Raw genomic sequence first — 20026 nt, forward strand, 5'->3', positions numbered from 1 at the left:
GGCAAAATCGACAATAGCAACGTCGCAGAAAAAATGAGCACGATCTAAAGACAATACCTTGTTAGTCTCTGTTCCATGTTTGCTACTGCTTGTGAAGCAGTAGTTCGAATTTAAATCAATTATAAATCGTGGAAAGTCCAGGAAAAGTGTGTACTCAGGGTAAAGTGCGTAGTGCCAACCTTCCGTTCGCGGGATTTTTTACGAATTTTAAATATCACCGGGTGGCATGTATGCCTTTAGTGTCCGATGCTGTAATCGAAGAATCGCAGACTGCACCATTCAAGCGCATAGTCCTCTGAAGCTCTGTTGTTCAGTCATTTGACGTTACTTTCGACAATACAGCAGAAAAGTTCAGCTCGCGCAAACGAATTATTTAAACACATTTAGAAGAAACGTGGCCGACGTTGTTTGGAGAGTTTGCTTTGTTATGATGTTACTGGGGGATAGTGGATTTCACAGAGACTGATCTTTCGGCATTTCTTCGGAACGCGAATTGTATCCAGCGTCAGATACAGACATGGCACATCTAGTTTGACAATGTTCCTCGCTGCCACTAAAGCGTCTTTAGTGAAAGATAACTAGACTTTCGGAGAAACTTGATTCCTACTGTTAATAGCCCCCAAAGTAAGCCTCGGACAAGTAAAAACTGATCAAAAAATATCGAGCTTGCATTTGGGAAATTACTTTTCGTGTTTCGCCTCATCTCGTACGATAACTATGATCTGCGAGACGTACTGGTGTTATTTGTTCACTTGGATTCGTAAATATAGCCTTGAAGAAGTAGGTCGCCTTCACAATGCGCCTTGTTCTCTAACAATGAACTTGCCGAATACACATTTACAGGCAGGATTTTCGGAAGTTTCGTCATAAGAATATGCCCGGGAGACGAGGTGGAGGAGGGGCAGGAGGGGGAGGAGGGGGAGGAGACAATGAGAGGAGGGGATGTGAACTAGCGCTGTGCCAGGAATTATTAAACATTCTCTTCGCGATATACGTTTCTGGTAATTGCATTCTTTATATATCTGAGTACGTGGTAACTTTTCTACGTAGCACACTGATCTCATTTCCCCCGAGCATTAATAAGCTGGATGGACAAAATTCCGGCGCGGCACGACAGTGGCAGTGCTGCCCGCGTTTTTACTGTGTGTGCAGGTTTTCGTAGGCTGTGCCCTGACAGGTTGCGCTGGTAACACATGGCGTGGTCGCATCTAGGAGTCTTCTTTTCCGGTCGCAAAGACGTCTGTCAGATTACTGATGGTAATGATCAGCGACAGTTTTGTCGAAGGTTAGTGTTATGCGTGCTAGTGAAATTGAACAATTCTCTCAGGCGAAGCTTGGGTCTCTCGGGATTTCATGTAGCTCTACCACAGCCTACAAGGTCAATTCTAAGGTCCTTAGGTTAACGACATATCGTAGTCCGAAGGCAAAATTACAAGAAAGGCACACAGACACACCTGACAGGTGTTAGTAACTGCTTGCTTGGTAATAGCGCCCGTTTCGTGTGTCTGTGTGCCTCCTTTGTGTTAGTGCCTTCGTGCCACAATACTGGATTAAGTATGCACGAAATAGCCCAACAACAAGTCCAGCTGTAGACTGCACTTGAGTTCTGAAACCCAAGCACCCAAAGCACCCAAGTGAAACCCAAACAAATGACAGCATTGTTAAATATTTGGCTCTTCACGCAGATTATTTAGGGTCGGTTTCGTGGGAAATTGGTGCTGTGGGCCTTTACGGTTAGACTTCGCACTTCACGCATATGTGGTTTGAGTAGAGTGTCAATGTGCCACTGTTTCATTGTAGCTGTTGCTTTGTGCTCGTGAGTCATGACTCGCTTTATTTGTTGCGACTACTTTTATGCAGAGATGTGGAACCTAAATCTCCGTACATTGGAGCACACTGCTCTGCGGCAACTTCAGGTTAGCGAAGCTGAAATTTAAACACAGCTTCAACATATTTAAAACCCCATGTTGAAAATAAAGCCTTTATGGAGAACATTAATGCTAGCTGGGCACGTGTGAAAGTGACACATAGAATCCTTCACGAGTTGCGGAGCAGTGTTCCAAATTGCCGCATGTTTAGTGAGCTTCAGAAGACCGATCTGTAGAGTATGAAGGCGAAGTTGGCTTAAGTTTAAAACTGGAGTTGATGCCGCAATTTGATATTCTTTGGAATTAAAGATAAAGAACGTGAGTCATATGCGCCACTCGAGAACCGCTTTATAGATATTTGTAGTTCAACCATAGGAGCTATCAATGTACAAATTTACAAGGGTACCGGTCTTGTCAAATTTAGCCCTTACAAAAAGCACCCCGTAACTGTGAACTTGCGCAAAAAAAAAAACTAGTCAAGTATTCCGGCGCGAAGTGAGAACCCCAAAGGGCACAGAAGTTAGCATCGGTGAAGATCTTAAGCTTTAGCATAGGCAAACACGAAAAAAAAAAAATATAATGGCAATGCGTTCATGCACATCGTGAAGTTGCTCATGAGTTGGGGGATAATAATGCGACAAGTTCTATAAGAGTATGAGGTATGTCTATCACGAGTCACGAGGGCTTGTAAGGTGCAGAATGTGACAGAGGGATCTGCAAAATTATTCCGTAGTTTTATTAGTCGTTAAGTGCAGAAGCAATAAAGCTAATATAGATGACATAAGAAACTTAATTAAAAGGGCTGAACAATGTATCTCTCTTGGTGCAACGTGGTGGTTAAGCAGCGATGAGGATTTTCTGCAAATTATGTGGCTTATCAAACACATCGTTATTCTGACGGCGGAAAAGTTTTTATTCTCGTGAATCCCTCTCTAAAAACGCAACGGGTAGCAAATATAATGTTATGTTGTAACCTCCATGCTGCGGGCGAATGGCACCGTATGTATCTTCCGGTATGCCAGATCGTTACGTGCTTGATCTATTGTTTTCAAGTGGAGCTTGGATTGCCTCAGTCGTGTCGGCCTCGGTGTTGGTGTTGCCGTGCGGAAAAACCTAAGGCGCCAGTAAATAAAAATTGCTTCTCGGGTGGCGAGGCCACCACGTTAACCGATTCAGCCACTGTCGGTTCATTATACGCAACCTTTAAAGCGGGATTACATGGATGAAGATGTAGACGCAGCGCAAGGCGCGAGCCAATCACAAGCGTCCCCTCCCTCCGGAGATGCGAAAAGGTGTGATCGCGCGTTCGCTCGCCTCGCGCCAGCCGTTTCCTGCCAGTTCAGGCCCGGCAGTGAGGCGGGGAGGCCGCGTTTGGTTCGTTCTGCTGAAGAGCAGGCTGCGTTGAAGGAACGGCAGCAGAAGTATGCCGCGCGTCGTGCGTTCGGCCGAAGAACAGGCGGCGTTTGATAAACGCTGCCGCGAACTCGCTCGAGAAAGGGCTCGTTCTCGACGTGCCGATTTCGCCGTGATGGAGCACGAAGCCGAGGCGTAACGACAAAGAAAAGCCGCGGATTCCAAGCTTCGCTTGTACCCCTCTTCGCACTAGTGGAAGGCTGGTGAAAATTTTAAAAATATGTGTGCATAATATTTACTTTGACATTTCTTAAGGTATACGTTTCTTACTGCACGATTAAGTGCTTGATAGAGTGGGTAATGATCCTAATGAGAACGGTGCCCAACAACTTCTGCTACAATTTGACGGTACAAAACTGAGCTTTCTATATGAATGCAAATAGCCTTGAGTGTACCTACCACGAGGTCAGAGTTGGCATCGTCATGTCGACTATGCAACAGCAAAAGCTTGTCGAGTTCTGGGTTTTCTATGACGCAGCACAAAGTACTTTCCCGTATTAACTAATGACTTATTGTTTACAGCTAACACTCATCTAGTTCCAGAATAATCTGGGTGGTTATGGGCAACCCTTCGTTTCAGACTGACATAAATAAAATGGAAAGAGTGCAAAACTTGGGTGTTCGCTTTGGATTTAGTTACCATTTGAGGAATTTAGGCGTGTCTATAGAGTCTTGGCTGGAAGATACTCGCTAAACATATTCACTGTGTTGGTGAAAAGTTTCACCACCTATCAATTTCTTTTCTGCTTTCTTCCTACAAATATTCTAAAGTTCTCTTCCTTATTTCGACTCCTGACAGGTTAAACCTTTCATTTGCTTTAAATCGGAGCACTTCTGTAACGTGGACGTTTCCTACGGGCCTCACTGGGTCTGGAATACCTTCGCATCCCATTAGGATGTGCTGATTTGTCTCCGGATTTTTGCTGCAGACACATGCCCGATCCTGTCGGGAATATTTGCTCCGCCATGTTTTCGTTCTTGGGCAATCATCTCGGCCCTCAAACAGAAAGACACCGCCCTTTGTTTTATCGTGTAGATTTTGCTTTCTAATATTTTCCTTGCCGAGTTCGGCCCCACCACGACATTTGGTGAAGGGCGCGGCACTTGAGTTACATGGCAGTTGGCGGCGCATGGCAGAGGGCGACAGCGACCGAGAGACTAACATTACACCTCGTTTACGGCTTATTACACGCGTTATTTTAGTATATTCTCTATTTCTGACCATTGCTACATGTTCTCGGCATGACGAGGCATCACCTAATACCATTTTTATGTTCATATGGGATCTACAGGTCACCAAACGGACTAATATTTGTAGAAGTGGTTATAAGATAGCCAGGTCCCAGATTGGCCAAATCCGTCTCAAGTCAGCTAAGAAGCTCTTGTATTCAAAACAAACAAACAAACAAACAAATAAATAAATAAATAAATAAATAAATAAATAAATAAATAAATAAATAAATAAATAAATAAATAAATAAATAAATAAAGTGTGGCTACATTTCCGAATAAGCTGCGATTTTAGAGCGGCATAATTCCTGATTAATGCGGCACAAATATTTACTTCTGCATTTTTACTGGCCAAGATTCAAGCTATTATTGCGTGTGCACGTAAGATGCACAAGCATTGCATGAAAAGTGCAATGATATTGGAGCATTCATGTCCTAGGTGACACACAGAGAATTTATTTTTTGACTTCTCAGCTTAACGACATTATTTTCGTATAACTGGCAGCAAACTATAAGGCTGCTCGGTGACAGAAGGTCATACTTTCATTATCAATCAAGCGCCGGTAGACCACGGAAGGTACAGGCGTCTAATTTTGAACATTAGGATATAGGGCACAGCATAGGAACGCTGGGGTCCGAACAATCGGAGAGGCAAGCATTCAAGCTTACAGTTTAGCTTTCTGACACTTGTTGAAAACACTGTGAAGCATTACGAAGCACACATTCACAACTATGGAGCTTGCAACGCAACAGATACAAGGTGGTGCATGTGTTTTGTTACTATTTTGTATGGATGCAAGACTTCACTATTGCAGACTCCACCGCTCCCGCTAACTGTAGCCTTATTCCCCAATGACATTGCAGAAGATTTCGTTACTTTTTTTGTCTTCTTATCCTGCGGCTTCTACCAACGCTTCAATGCGCCTTTCCGTAGTGTGCCTTTTATTTCAAATCTCTCTCTTAGCATTTCTTGGCCTAACTTCGCGTCTCTCACGTTAGGTTCTTCAAGTTTACGCACTAGCAAGCTGTGACTTTACTCCGAGGAGAACTGCGTCTGGCTGTTCGGAGCTTGATTTACGCACCACGATATACGGCTTTCCCTATCCCCACAAGAACAACACTCTACGGGGAAGGAGCAGAGCTTCTATAGGGCCACTTTAATTGTTTTCCCGTAGACGTGGGTGAGCGAACTGGGTATTTTTTCTACCTGACTTCTCCGTCAGTGCACTCTGTTTCTGATTGTTTAGCGTAACCGAGTTCTTGCGCAAACTTGTGCTTTAGGGTCAGTGCGTGCGAGTGTTACCGAGTGCGGCGGAGCGTACTCGGCAACGCGAGGCTACAGTAAATAAAAGCGGTAGCGCAAGACGTGGTTGCAGCAATAAACACTCTGCGGGCAGGCCTGATGTGACCCTTGGGATACATTTGTGTATAGCTCTTGTGTCCCTGCCCCGCAAGATCCCCAGGCATTTTCGGCCCCGGCAAGCCATCAGCATCATAAAGGATGTTGCAGTCGAGTATAAGATTTCGTAAACTTCCATCGCTCCGCCTAAACTTTTTGACTTATTCCCCAATGTAACTGTGTGCATTTTTTTGCCTTTCTGACTGTGTTTGTTCTCTGTACCTCACTGTTTCTTGGGCGTGCATGGTGGAAATAAGCGACAATCTTGAGTAGACCATATAGCGGATGAGCAAGATTGATTTGGTGGCAGCCAGTTTTTTTCCTGCAATGGAAACACTTCCACAATTACGTGTCACCAAGGCACTGCACTAGCACCGTTTGTTGTTGCAGTCGTTCTTGTTGATAGATTACGCCATAACACACGGTAACTGCAAGTCAAGTAAAGTTAGGAATAATTCTGCACTCTCACGCAAGAAAGTAAACGGCATGGAGGAAAAGCTTACAGTTGGCTTCAGTCAAACATAATTTGATGTAGAGGTTCTGCAGGTTTATAACATGGGAACAAGGATAAAGAATAGAACTCGTAGGGGGAACTTAGTTTGTATGAACTTTTCGTGGATTTTTACACTGGTGTCGCATGTTTATATGTTTTTATTTCTACAGCCGTATAAGTTGCATGTATACGATGGAAAGAAGAAACCTGAAGGCATCTATGTAGAAGATACAGTTGGGGAAAACAGGCAAGATTTGTCTCACGCTGCATGATGCGCTGCCATCTGTGCATATCGGTATGGCTGCAGCTGTGGATGATTTTCCATTGTCGTAGCCGCATAAAAAACCCTCTGCTCTCCAAGAACAAACAGAGCGCTAGCGTATCTATTTGCTAGTTTCAAAGTTTCCACTGTGCTTTAGTACATCTTGAGGAGCACCCGTACTCCAAGGCAGAGCAGGATCACCCTGATCAGAGCAAGCTTCACCAATCGTGCGGCACGAGTACTCTTGAACGTAAATTTAAATATGCAAAAGAGTGCTACCGAAAATGAAGTATCTAGTGCACTTTGTTGACCTTGGAGAGGTGAACCACATGTGAGTGTGCACTGAGGGTGGTTTCTATTTAGTAGATTTTATATTGCGCTCTCTACTTTATCCCAAAGTTCTTCGACAGTCGGCATCAAATAATGTTTCTTTCGAGTCACAAACTGCAACTCTATATTGATCTGAGAGCCACCAGGAGAAGCCTTGTCCGCCTATATCAAGATGTAACAGTAATTAATTGGTTTCTAAAGGTTCTGAATTTGATTGAATGATTAATTTATTTAATTATCCTGCTTCCGTATTACCATAGTTACAGTTCGGCAAATGATGCCACCTATTTAGGTCCTGGGCTTTCGCTGAAAGGCGCTCGTACGGATTGGTGGTTCGCAAGGACAGGTCCTGTACAAGCTAATTAACAGACAGGATAATTCGAGCGAAGTGGGCCTGCAACTTGCATACTGTCGTTGAGAAAGAAACGCCTTATGAATTACGTTCCGGAACAAGCACTCTACCATAGGTAGGCGCTAATCCTGCCGTTCACTGCGTGCACCAATTTGATCAAAGCATCGCAGAAAGACTAGAGGTGCTCAACAAGTTAGTCGGTCATGTTCTGTGTCCCGCAGCCAATTGGCGCTCGTGATTCTCTGACGCGGCCCGTAGTTTTCACTGCATCGAAGTAAAATGAACCACACGAGGGATGTTTGCACCTTCGCGCAGCCATAAAGCGACTGAGAACTAATTTATATAGTACCAGTTTTGAAAGGCGAATGCCTTATATGCCAAATGAAGCGAAAAATCTGGCGTCCGTCTGGCGTTAACATCCGATGGGTCAAAAGCCAACGTGCCCATGCGATGACGTCTAGTGCCCGGCGCCGGACCTGCCGAGGCTCGCACTGCGAAATCCCAAGTTGAGGTAAAGTGAATGAAGGTGAAATAGAGTGCATTATGGTGAATTAAGATTGATTAAATTAGGTTAAGGTCGATTAAAATTGGTGCAAATTAGAGCAGGTTGGATTAAGGTGGAATAAGGTAGACCTTTAATTTATGGTTTCAACTTATGCAAGCCAGAGTGTTTTCACAGTCAATTTACCCAGGAATGCGTAAATGACTCAACTTTTCAGTGCAGCGGAATGCATACAGGTGTGAGTGTCCAATCACACCGAGTGTAACGCGGAGAGCGCCGTGAGTGAGTGAGTGAAACAACTTTATTAGGACCACAATAGACGCGAGCAAACTCAACGTCACCTCGCTAGGCCCACTCGGGGACCATCATTTTATCGGAATTTTCCGATCCGCATTGTGAATGTACTCGTGCTCAAGAAACATGTTGGAAACAGCGATAGGGGAGCGCGATGGCGATTTTACGCCCACATTTTTCGGAAGCGGACATCAAGTGCGGCTCAAGTGGTACGAAAGTAATAATTTGTTTATGAAGCCGATGTTCCTGCGGTTGATGTTTTATGAAGTGTTGAATGTCTTTTTACTATAATAGTTGATGTCAAAATCTACGCCCCAGGGACGGTTCCCTCCAAGTAACACAAACTGATCTCGAAGCCCATGCTTTTGTTGGCTGCATGCACCAGTTTTCTTTTCTTTTTCTAGACAAACGAAATGGTAGGATATGTCACTATTGGTATTATTGCAGTGCTGGCACCCATTTGTGGCACAATTCGATCTGTATCTCACAGAGACCACAGAACTAGGGGTACTAACTCGCAAACTCTTGCGCGTACAACAGCCTTCATGCGCACCGCGATGCGTTGAACAGCTCTGCCCGCTCTGCCACTCCACTGATTTCCGCGAAGGCAGTGTCGCTAGTTAGCGTGCACTTTCTTTACTTCGTAATACGCATGGAATAAAGTGCAAATGCCTAATAATATACGAACTGCCATTAAGCTATAAATATGTCTTACTTCATAACAGCCAACTTATGTACAGTAATATCATATGCTACATCCGAAGTAAAAAGTTTTCACCGCCAGGCCGCGTCACCTAATGGTTTTTGAGAATGACAATTTCAAATTATAGCTCCTGCTTCAATCGCGAACAGCGTCCTGGATTTTTGTTACTCTAAATCAAGTGCATTTCATTTCCATAAACGTCTCGCAACACATTCTGGCCAGTTGTCAGTCACGAGTGTGGCACGAGATACGGTATCACGCATGCATTCCTCCCCAGATGGTAACTACCAAGCCCGGTACGCTCCAAGAATGAACGGAGCGTTGAAATCGTTTATAGGAAATAAAACCTTTTTACCACTACCACCGTAAACATTGGAGATGAACAAATAGTGGCAGTGGCTGTGAAAACTCAAGTGCTTAACACACAGAAGCACAGGCAATTGTAATAAAGATTGCAACGCCGCTTTCCGGACGGGGCATGACGGTCTCAGGACGCGCAAGAAAGCCGTGCCCACAATCTATTCTTGAAAAATTGAAATTCCGAGGACACCTAAGCACTTCTTACTAATTCTGAATGCGAAAACATGAATGTCCAAATGAACGCCGCTGAGCGGTCCTTCGAGTTTGGCGCGGCGAGTAAAATACCGTAGCGGTAAGTGCGGCCCGCGCCAGAAAACAGCAGCAGCCTGCGATGCCGATGCCGCATGCCACGGACGTCCTGCGCGACGAGAGACCGAGGAAGCAGCAGCGGCCACCAAGACCGGCATTCGCGCAGCGGCTAAGGCCAGCGGGGCTGACACGGAGAGCTACCGACCGTGCACTAGTTTCCGAGAGCGAGAGGGAGGGTGACATGGCGTCGCGGTGATGCCCTTTCCCATTAAGCAATACCTGGTTCGCTTTCGGGCAGCAAGTGTCCCCTTTCTCCCACTGTTCTCCATCGAGGCATGCTGGTGATGCGGCGTCGCAGCCAATAGGAATTTACCTGCCATTTCGCTGCTACAGACGAGAGGCACCTCATTTTTTGCCCAATGGGACATTTGACGCTTTCGAATAAAAAAAAGAAGGATCAGGGAGCCCCTTGAACACATGAAGGCTGAATGCTACTGGAGCATTGGGAAAGACAGCCTTTCGGAAAGGAAAATAGACAACACTTATTTGGAGGCCAGAACATTTATATAAGGTCATCGAGTAAACCTGACACATGCTGGCCGTTGCTTGACCAAATGCAGTGCGTTCAATACTTGCGGATCGAGCGCGGCATTTTCTTCACATAGTGCAAGCACGTGAAGTACAGATGGCAACAAACAATACTATCCCATTTTCAAAAGACCCCGCCGCTAGTTATTTTGTTCCCGGTAACGACACGGAAGAGGTGAACTTAAAATGGCGCCAAGTTTGATCAGAAAGGACGTCGCCGCGTTGCCGATTGCTACTGCTGCTGCGCGAGATACTGGGAGAAAGCCTCCTAACGTGTTATTGTAGCTTCTCCCAACACTTCCCACAAAGAGACAACACTAAATGCTCGGCTAACTTTTATTAGACAGGAATATGAAGCAGAAATGAAAAAGAAACGATACATTTAAGAAAACATACAGTGACAGATAATGAAGGAAGCACAGCGTAAGTATAGCTTTTGCGGAAGCCTATCGGTCGGACGGTCTCACTCACTCACTCACTCACTCACTCACTCACTCACTCACTCACTCACTCACTCACTCACTCACTCACTCACTCACTCACTCACTCACTCACTCACTCACTCACTCACTCACTCACTCACTCACTCACTCACTCACTCACTCACTCACTCACTCACTCACATTTTCATCTAGTTTCGGAGAATTCGTATGCGTTATATACTTGCTGAATGAACAGAACACTACAATATTCCTTATAATAATAAACATGCGGTTTCTCGTTGACATGCAGGGCAGTACCAATGAATATATAAGAGGTGGTCCCTATAATTTTCGATATCACTTTCACAGAAACTCTGCTTAACGATCATTTTCACCTCTCTGCCATGTTCAATACAGCACTGAAGTTTTTGAAACTTTTGGTGTCGGTATTTTCAACACACGTCACCAACTATGGGACTTGACTTTGGTGTCACGGGGCTTCACTTCATACACAGTGATCACTTCCTTCCTCTTTTCCTCTTTCTATTCGCCATTTTTCTTACCCCCAGTGTATAGTGCAGCAAACCGGATGCTCGTCTGGGTGAGCTCCCTGCCTTTCCTCTCTTTGCTATTTCATCTTTGGTGCCTAAGTTAAAATTTCCTAATATCCAATATTCCCCTAGAACTCTGCAGCGGATCAAATAACATACCGTCTTTCATCTGGCCTTTCCGCATTGCAGACATATCTGCAATGCAGAAAGAAGGAATGGAGGGCACTGCTGCAGGAAACGTTGAAACTGCACGATGTCCGGCATTTGTCTCTCGCGGCCGTTATCCCGTATCAACCAAGCAACGAAGCCACTTTAGCCGACACATCGACGTTTCTTATTACGGTGGCACCCATTTTGTCCCTCTTTCAAGAATACGTAGAAAGCAGGAATCATATATAAAAAAAAAACAGGAAACGAAATATACCCGAGCAAGCGGTGTATTCGCGTGGTCTATCGCTACGGATGCCAAGCACGGAGATTCTCTCTTTCGATTGCTCGCTCAGATTCTCTCCTTGTATTTCGCTTGTCTGGTCAATTTGGAGCGAATACTACCTTTTCTCTCGCAAAGGCCTTCGTTATGCTCTTCAGCATTGTTTTTTTATTCCGTGGTTCGTGCGATTCCAGCTCTTTGCGCTCCGACCCAGCATTTATTGCTTGTCTCCTTCCTCTCCCCCCGCCAAGAAGAAGTGCGTCAGATTCCTGTCGAGTGTGTTTGAATCAACATCCGTGGCTCCTATCGGAGGACACGCGATCTAGCATCGTTGTTTCCGGTATTCGCTTCCAGCAGGCATCACGTTGTTCAGTGATGCGCGGAAGGAAGTGAAGGAATTCTATGTCAGACACGGAGGAGGGCATGGTAAAAGTCGTAGGAGGGTCTGGAGTGGAAAGCATGAAGTAGTCGTGTTTCAGGAACTAAAGTTTGAAAAGAAAAGTAAGTAAATGCGATGTTGTGCATCGAAGACCTGCGCACATGTCTTGGTTTTTGGTTCAACGTGCAAACGATACGAGACATTGCTTTGTTGTGACCGAGGATTTCTACGTTGTTGTTTGCGGCGACTTCGAGGAAAAAAATCACAGACAACCCAGCTGTCGCTAATAAAGGAGTGACAAAAAAGAAAGAAGAATGTTCCGAAAGTGGTTGCTAGCGCCATTGAACGGGGGGCGGGGGCGGTGGAAGGGGGGTTCACTCTGCTGCTGCAAAAGTAGGGAAGATATCTTTTGCTTAGTGTATATTCTTCTAAATAGTCTTTTGTCGTCCTGTTTATATTTCTTGCAATTTTCTTATATTTCTTATATTTCTTATATTTCTGTTATAATTTTCAGATATGAACTCTGCACATTATTCGCATGCTTGGGTTAGTCCACGGTACGTCCGTAAAATTCCTAATGCACGTTTTAAGCACTTGAAAGTTGAAGATACTTCATTTTATTGAGCGTACGTTCAATAAATAGACATATGTTGGAACGTTTTGCAGGCTTGTTCTTTTTGTTGGCTGCAGTACGTGACACATTGCACTCTCGGTAGGTGCCGGACACTCACCTTACAGTTTCGCGCATTATTTTTTATTAGTTACTGTATTTCGTTTATTCCTCCTTCAAGTGCTTAATCTTCTCCATTTTGTTCTTGCCATGTAGCCGATGTCTTGCACTAGATACACAGTGCTTCTGCGTTTGTACAAGAATATGTCGCAGGAATGATCTGAAGAATCGCTGCAACGATGTCTGGAGCATAATCATTGAAATTATAACAATTACGTGGTCCCAAGCTTTGTCGCAAGATGATGGCCTCCCAAATTTCCCGTAATATGACACTGTGTTCAATACAACCATTAAATTGCCTAACACTAGCTCTATGCAAGAGTTATTCTACTAGCGACGTCTCAAAAATTGCGACATTGTAGGTTTTTATAATTATAGTTCTGTTCTCTTTCAAAATAGCAGGCTAGCGATTTTCGATGACTGCGTGTATTCGAATGGTCAATTTTTTGAACCAGTGAATCACAAAGAAGTGTTGGCCGACTTTGGTGATTTCTTTCACAGTGATCTAGTACCTCTCATCTGGCAGACACACCAGACGCCACTCTTGTTGTTCCTACCCATCTTATGAAAACGAACGAAGCAAAAAATTGGTACGGCTCATAATCCCCCGACTAGCGCTTCGTATCTGGTCGTTACTCAATCGACCCCGAACTCTCACTCCACGCGCTCCTCATTCAAAGCCGCCGCGCGGATTTCTTCTCTGAGGTGCTTTAGATACACCCTCCGTATTTCCTTGACAGGTGTAATCACTGCTAACAACATCGCTATCGCATCCTGAGCGCTCTTGTCGCTGGCGCGAGATTAGAGGCATGCGCGATGCAAAATCAGGGGGCACCCGTCATGGCGCCATGGCGTTGTGGTTTGGCATTGCGATGCAAAGCCCGAGGGCGTGGGATCGAATCCCGGCTGCGGCGGCCGCATTCCGATGGGGGCTAAAATGCAAAAAGAAAAAACAAAACACAAACGGCATGACACTGGTAGCATCTTTCTATTCGAAATTCCTCAACACAAATGTCTCGGATTACGGATAACGAACGATCTAACTTGGAAGAAGCATATTGACATCATTAGTTTACTTCACACGGCCTTCGTAAATTCTTTCTTCAGGCGGAGTACAATACTACAGGAGAAGTACAATATATTACAATGTGCTCGTTGAACGAGCACTTTAGCATTCTACTCCACCTGTTCGCATGCTATCATAGAAAACCCTTATTCGTCTAATGTTGGGATATGCAGTGATAATAAGGGATCTTTTCACTAAGCATAACAACAAAGAAGTAAGAAAAAAAATGAAAAAGGAAACCTTGAGATTTAGCTATAACTTTTACGGTCGGGCATCAGTCACTGAGCTGTTGACAAGAAGTCGCCTGCGGTCTATTGTGGAGAGAAACTGTGTTTGTTGCCTAATGTTCTTCTTCCGGTTACTGATTGAATATTTAAATGTTAACACCTCAAGTATTCTTGTGTATTCTTCGGGTTATGTCACTCGCAAACGGAACAGTAAAATTGCACCTTTAATTTCGAATAATTGTTATAAGTACTCATTTTTTCTCTAGAACTGTTATTGACTGGAATAATCTTCCTGGTGATGTATATCACAACACACTCTCATTGTTTGAACGCCGCCTCAGATGGCGATCATAATATGCGTTATACTGTAAATATTGAATATAGTATTTTCGTTGTTTGTTCATGCCTGTATCGTTTGCAGTCTTTTGTGCCCGCCATACTACCTGTAAACTTTTAAACTCTTTCGTTACCGCGAGAAAATGGTCGTTGTTTATGGATATCGCAAAAAAATTATTTGCCACTACAAACAATATTTCAGCACACATTTCAGCATAGAATATTGTGCATAACAAAATACTCTTTCCTTAAACATACGTTGGCAAACAAAAAAAATATTTGGTAAAACATAAAAATTCTAGAAAGGGCTATTTTCGCTGCCAATTGATAAAAAACAGCAATAAAGAACGTGATATCTGCAAAAAACATTAATATCAAAGAAAATTCAGAATATACATTCAAAATTTGAAAGATAAATAACCCAGGAAAAGTGTCTGAAAAAATAAATGCTCAGTACGCCACAGTTCTTCGGATACAAGAAAGAAACTAAGACCGGTTCATCGCTCATGCCATGTAGTGGAGCTGTTCCTGGATGTTGAGAAGCATAGGTGCACTCCACCCTCGTCCCACAAGACTCCTGGTTTTTGTTCAACATTGCTGTAGTCGTAACAAATTTTGCACTTCCGCCTTTTCGGCATCTTCTGAAGTTGGTCCGATGAGAAGTCCAAGGAATGTACTTCACCAAATCGTAGAGTCATGCACCTTTTCCTGGAGCGATAGCTCTAAGACCTGCCGTGGTTGCTCAGTGGCTATGGTGTTGGGCGCTGAGCACGAGGTCGCGGGATCGAATCCCAGCAACCGCTTGCTTTTGGTTTCAATCTTTGTGTCGAAGGTCAAGCATGCTATTGCTATATTGAATCATTCTTCTCAAGAAAAAGATGCTGTCTTTAAATGCCCTCCAACATTGTAATGCAGAATGGCCTCCGGTTCTTCTAAACGACAGGATACTATGTTATTTATAATCACTGCGGCATAGGTAGTCACCTATAGCTATATATAGAAATACGCGGTATTGAGTAAAACTTTACAAATGTAATATGTTGGCTTATTCTAGTCTAATTTGAAGATTTACAGGCTCTGTATCTTGCTTGTCAGAATTCAGCCCTCCAGTGCTATGCGTCCATTCCATTCTAGCTAAATTCCTAAATTTCGGGTTCCAATTCAATTCCTATTCCATTTGAAGTGTTTGAAATGTTGAATGATTTCGGACTCATTGCAACTCCGGAATCGGCACTCGGCCAGTGTGGTCCACACCGTGAACCAAGAGGTGAATCGTAGGTAAGACGCGATGTTTTTTGGTGTAAATCACTTTCATGGCTGCAAATGAACTGAGCGGAACTTTGTTTCAGCAGCCCTTCAAAAAAGAAAACTAATGAGAGAAAAATCAAACACGATGTGACGAAAAAGAAAGTATAGCCATGCAGCAACAAGAGCCTTTAGCAGAAACCTCTTCAGTGCTGTGGGAAACTTGCACTTCAAGACGTCACGGGTTCTCGGACGTCGTGATCAGAATGCAATCTTGTCGGTGGCTACTGCTTAAAGAACGGCCAACAAGGCGCGTTTGCAGGTTTTGTGCATATATGCTGACCCCACACATCACTTTGAAGGCGGTCTCCCACCGTCGTAACTATGGCTGTCACGTATCGAGAGTAGAGTGTGTGGCAGTCGCGATAAGGCCGCCCGAAGCTGAGCACGCAGCGTGTATGTTCACGAAGACCAAAGTGACAGCCTCTACCGCACATCCCCGAATACTCTCTCTATGCTACAACAACCGATACTCCGCTTTCCCTCGCAGCCAGGGTGTTGAATAACTTGAGGGTGTCTGTGTCTCCCGGACGGACACTGTGAGCTGGCTCAGTATCGTCCACTCAATATGCAAATTGAGTTTCGAAATCCCATTGGGCCTCCTTTTCTTTCAGAGATACTCGTTAGGGCATGATCAGGTTGGGGGCTGCTATACCTTGTCGAGCTTCTTTTGACACAAGGTCTAGAAATATCGGTTTGTCAGCATCCGTCTTTTCATGCTTGTCGGGAATATTTTTGAATACACTATATTTGTCTCGCACCTCCGGGTAGTGCGAGTAAGTGATCTTGCTTCAAAATTTATTCTTCGGGCTTTCATCAAACTTGAGCCCCGTGGCTTTCTTCATACGTGGACGCAGAACCTATGACTGAAGTAGAGAATAACGCACATACACTTGCAGAACACCTTGTGCTGAAACTATGAGCTGCTTTTGCCAGTCTTTGTAAAGCTTCAGGGCAAGGTTGATAGCTTGACTACCCCCGCACATAATTTTGGTTGACAGCGTCAGCAATGAGTGTAGAAGAAGGATACTATACTAAGGTCGGGAGAATTGAGGAGACAAGGCTGCGTAGAGATTAGGGTATAAGACCATAATAATAACTGCTTGTGGCGCAAGTCAGCGCAAGCCACACTGTCCATGAGTAATCTATAGAAAAAGAAGCCTTTCTGTTGTTCTGTAGAATTTATGCGCTCAACAATCCAGGTATGCTGAGATAATAGGCATATGCACTTGTATGTATCACATATGTATAAATGAATTAATGGTTTTATGTGCCTTTCTCATCGCAGCACAAAACCATTACAGAAGATTGGCCAATAATGTGCACGTACTCATTGGTACATACCCATGGCTCCAGAGAGGGGTAAGCGAAATATAATCAAGTTATCAAGTTCAAAGAAGCCGTGGTATTTAACTAAGAAAAAGATAGAGAGAAAATAAGCACCTTTATTAGATAAATGAAGCTTTGGAGAGGCGTTCTCATTCCAGAATGCCTTGAGCTAGGGCCGCGTCCCGGGCTCTCGCAATCGGCCGTTGCTGATCCTTGAGGTCGGAGCTAGCGAAGACTATCTCCCAAAGCTCGTTGGTTTGATAAAGGTTTAGATGATGTAAATGTGCCTGCCTGCAACTTCCTACTATTGCCAGAGGGACCCGGGTTCTGCACAGAAGCAGCACTGCAGAGAGAATAGTGTAGGGGCTAGGAGGTGGTTTCTGGTTGGGTGGGGTAATGCATTAACTTGTAGAGCTCAGAGGAATCGCTCCTGCTCTCTATGCAGTGACTTGTGTGGGGTCGCGCATGTTCTACGACTTAGCTTGTAATGTTGCTGTGTGCTTTAGAGAAGCATATTATTTTTTATTATTATTTACAGGTATTGCTGCCTTAGGTTTGAGGCATCACAGCAGCGCTTGCATAAAACAAGAAAAAGGAAACATAAAAACACAAATTTAAACACTTATTTTACCAACTGTGCATGTGGAATTTGTAGCAAACTATCAAGTTTATTCGAAGTGTCTACTGCGTACTGGAAAAAGGAATATTAATCGCAATCAAGAAAATACCGAAATGGCACAATGTTCAAACGATTGGACCGGCGGGTCACAGGTGTAGAATGACCAATGAAAGAAATAGGGGCGGCTATACAAACAGGTTCATGAACAATATTATGTGACATGCTAAGCCGACTGCACGTTCATCGGTGCTTTAATCAATTCAGTGATAAGGCATGGTAATGCTCTCGAGGGTAAGAATTCCGTTCGTTATGGTTAAAAGTCAGTCTGATAGCTTTCTGCTGGTCGTACTCGAGTTTTTCTTTGTCATGTACGACATGAGGTGACCACAGAACTTTGTAACAGTGGAAAAACCACTACGGATACCATGCTGAGGCTGTAAAAGGATATCGTTATTAATCAAGTATTGAATGATTTGCTTCTGAATGATAACCTCCAGAAGTGTGCAACACGTAGGTAATGTTGAAATTGATTTATAATTAGAAATAATCTTCTTCTGGCCCGATTTGATTATAGGAACGACATTAGCGACTTTCCGAATTCGTCGGACTCGTCTGGAGTCAAGTGAGTTCTGAAATATAATTATTAGATAACGTGCACACCATTAAGAGTACCTTTTCAAAAATAATTGAAGGACGCTTAAACTTCACCTTCAAGACAGGAACGCGATAGCGTTATCACACCTCGTTCGCACCGCCCACTCATTCGCTCGGCATGCTCTTGACGAGACGAAGGGGAGAAGAGGGTGATTGGCGCGCCACCTGTCGGGGCAGCGCCGTAAATTGCGAGGATGGGGTCTTCTGTGTTTGCCGCAAGATGGCTCTGCGTGTGCGCTAAGCGCAGAAGAAATGTAGCGGAAACGTACTTCACTACTCGTTTAACTGTGACTTCTGTAATTTACATGCTCATAATTACTAATGTACACCGCAGTATAACTTTCTACGGCACGTTTCTAAAGCAACACCGCATTCACTAGAGGCGATTTAATCGCGCTTTGAACCATCAAACTCATGGCTGAGTGGTAGCGTCTCCGTCTCGCACTTCGGAGACCCTGATTCGATTCCCACCCAGCCCATTTTGCAAGTTGCATTTATTTATGAATTGCCTTCCGGAATTTTTCGCTCACGGCCAACGTCGCCGACACCGGCTTTTATGCGACACAAGCTCCTTAACGCTGTCGCGTTAATATACGTTAGGAATACTATTTTGACCGGCACTTTTAGTCATGTCTGTGTTTAGTAATAGGTTTTGATTTCCAGAACAAGTTAAATCCATGTCTGGGAAAGCTGCAGGTACAAAATAAAGGGCGAAGGAATGAACAGTGTTTTTATCAACGTAAAAAGCAGAGTTTAACTAATTGTTGAAGCCTTCTGAGATTGTCTGAGCGTCAGAGCAGGTTTCATTTTCAATAATGAATGAAGAAGGGTTGGTAGATAGTGGATTAATTATCTTCCAAATTTTGGTAGGATTTTTCCTTATGAACGTTGACAAAGCACTATTGTAATAAGTCTCTAGGCTCATGCATTTTAATTTTTGAGTTTTTTCTTTAGCGTGCACAAAAGCAAATTCTGTTTCGGTTTCGACCGGCATCGGCGGCTTAGTTGCTTTATGCGGCGAATAAGCTGAATTATCTCTCTCTTGTACCATTGGTGCTTAGGATTGCGTTTGACACGCTTACTGGGCACGAATTTAGAAATACATTCCGACAAATGTGTATGAGTGTTCCACTAACGCATCCACGCCGCAGGTGTTACTGGAAAGCAGAAACTCATCATAGGAATCCATTAACACCGAAAGCACAGTATCATCGTTGGCACGGGAAAAATCAGTGATAGCTTTGTATTCTGGTTTCATAACTTCATTGGCAATAGAAAAATTAACAGAGACTCAATTATGATCGAAACGACCCTATACAACTCCACACTCGAGGTGTTCATTCATTAAATCACCTGTAAACAATACAAGAATAACATAGGTAGCGAGGCACTGGAAGTGGTAAGGGAATACAGCTACTTAGGACAAGTAGTGACCGCGGATCCGGATCACGAAACTAAAATAATTAGAAGAATAAGAATGGGCTGGGATGCGTTTGGCAGGTGGTGGTGGTGGTGAATTGTAGCAACAGGCGGGTTTAGCCTGGCGATCAGGCAGGTATTATCAGATCATGAACAGCAGGTTGCCATTATCCCTCAAGAGAAAAGTGTATAACAGCTGTGTCTTACCAGTACTCACGTTCGGGGCAGAAACCTGGAGGCTTACGAAAAGGGTTCCACTTAAATTGAGGACGACGCAACGAACTATGGAAAGAAGTATGATGGGTGTAACGTTAAGGGGAAAGAAGAGAGCAGATTGGGTGAGGGAACAAACGCGAGTTAAAGACATCTTAGTTGATATTAAAAAAAATGGGCATGGACAGAACATGTAATGAGCAGGGAAGATAACCAATTGTCATTAAGGGTTACGGACTGGATTCCAAGAGAAGGGAAGCGTAGCAGGGGGCGGCAGAAAGTTAGGTGGGCGGATCAGATTAA

At 44.1% G+C, this 20026-nt stretch overlaps 1 long non-coding RNA gene across 4 annotated transcripts in view; it reads left to right on the forward strand.

Moving 5' to 3' along the window:
• The window catches only part of LOC129387701 (uncharacterized), a 155220-nt gene that overhangs the window by 19625 nt on the left and 115569 nt on the right, over positions 1-20026 (forward strand). Inside the window, exon 2 of one of the 4 annotated variants that reach the window (XR_011892518.1) lies at positions 16778-16851. The exons of the other annotated variants lie outside the window; for them this stretch is intronic. This is a non-coding gene — a long non-coding RNA (uncharacterized lncRNA). The remainder of the gene's footprint in view (positions 1-16777; positions 16852-20026) is intronic. 4 annotated transcript variants of the gene reach the window in all.

The sequence above is a fragment of the Dermacentor andersoni genome, chromosome 2 (genome assembly GCF_023375885.2).
Source record: "Dermacentor andersoni chromosome 2, qqDerAnde1_hic_scaffold, whole genome shotgun sequence".
NCBI lineage: Eukaryota > Metazoa > Arthropoda > Arachnida > Ixodida > Ixodidae > Dermacentor > Dermacentor andersoni.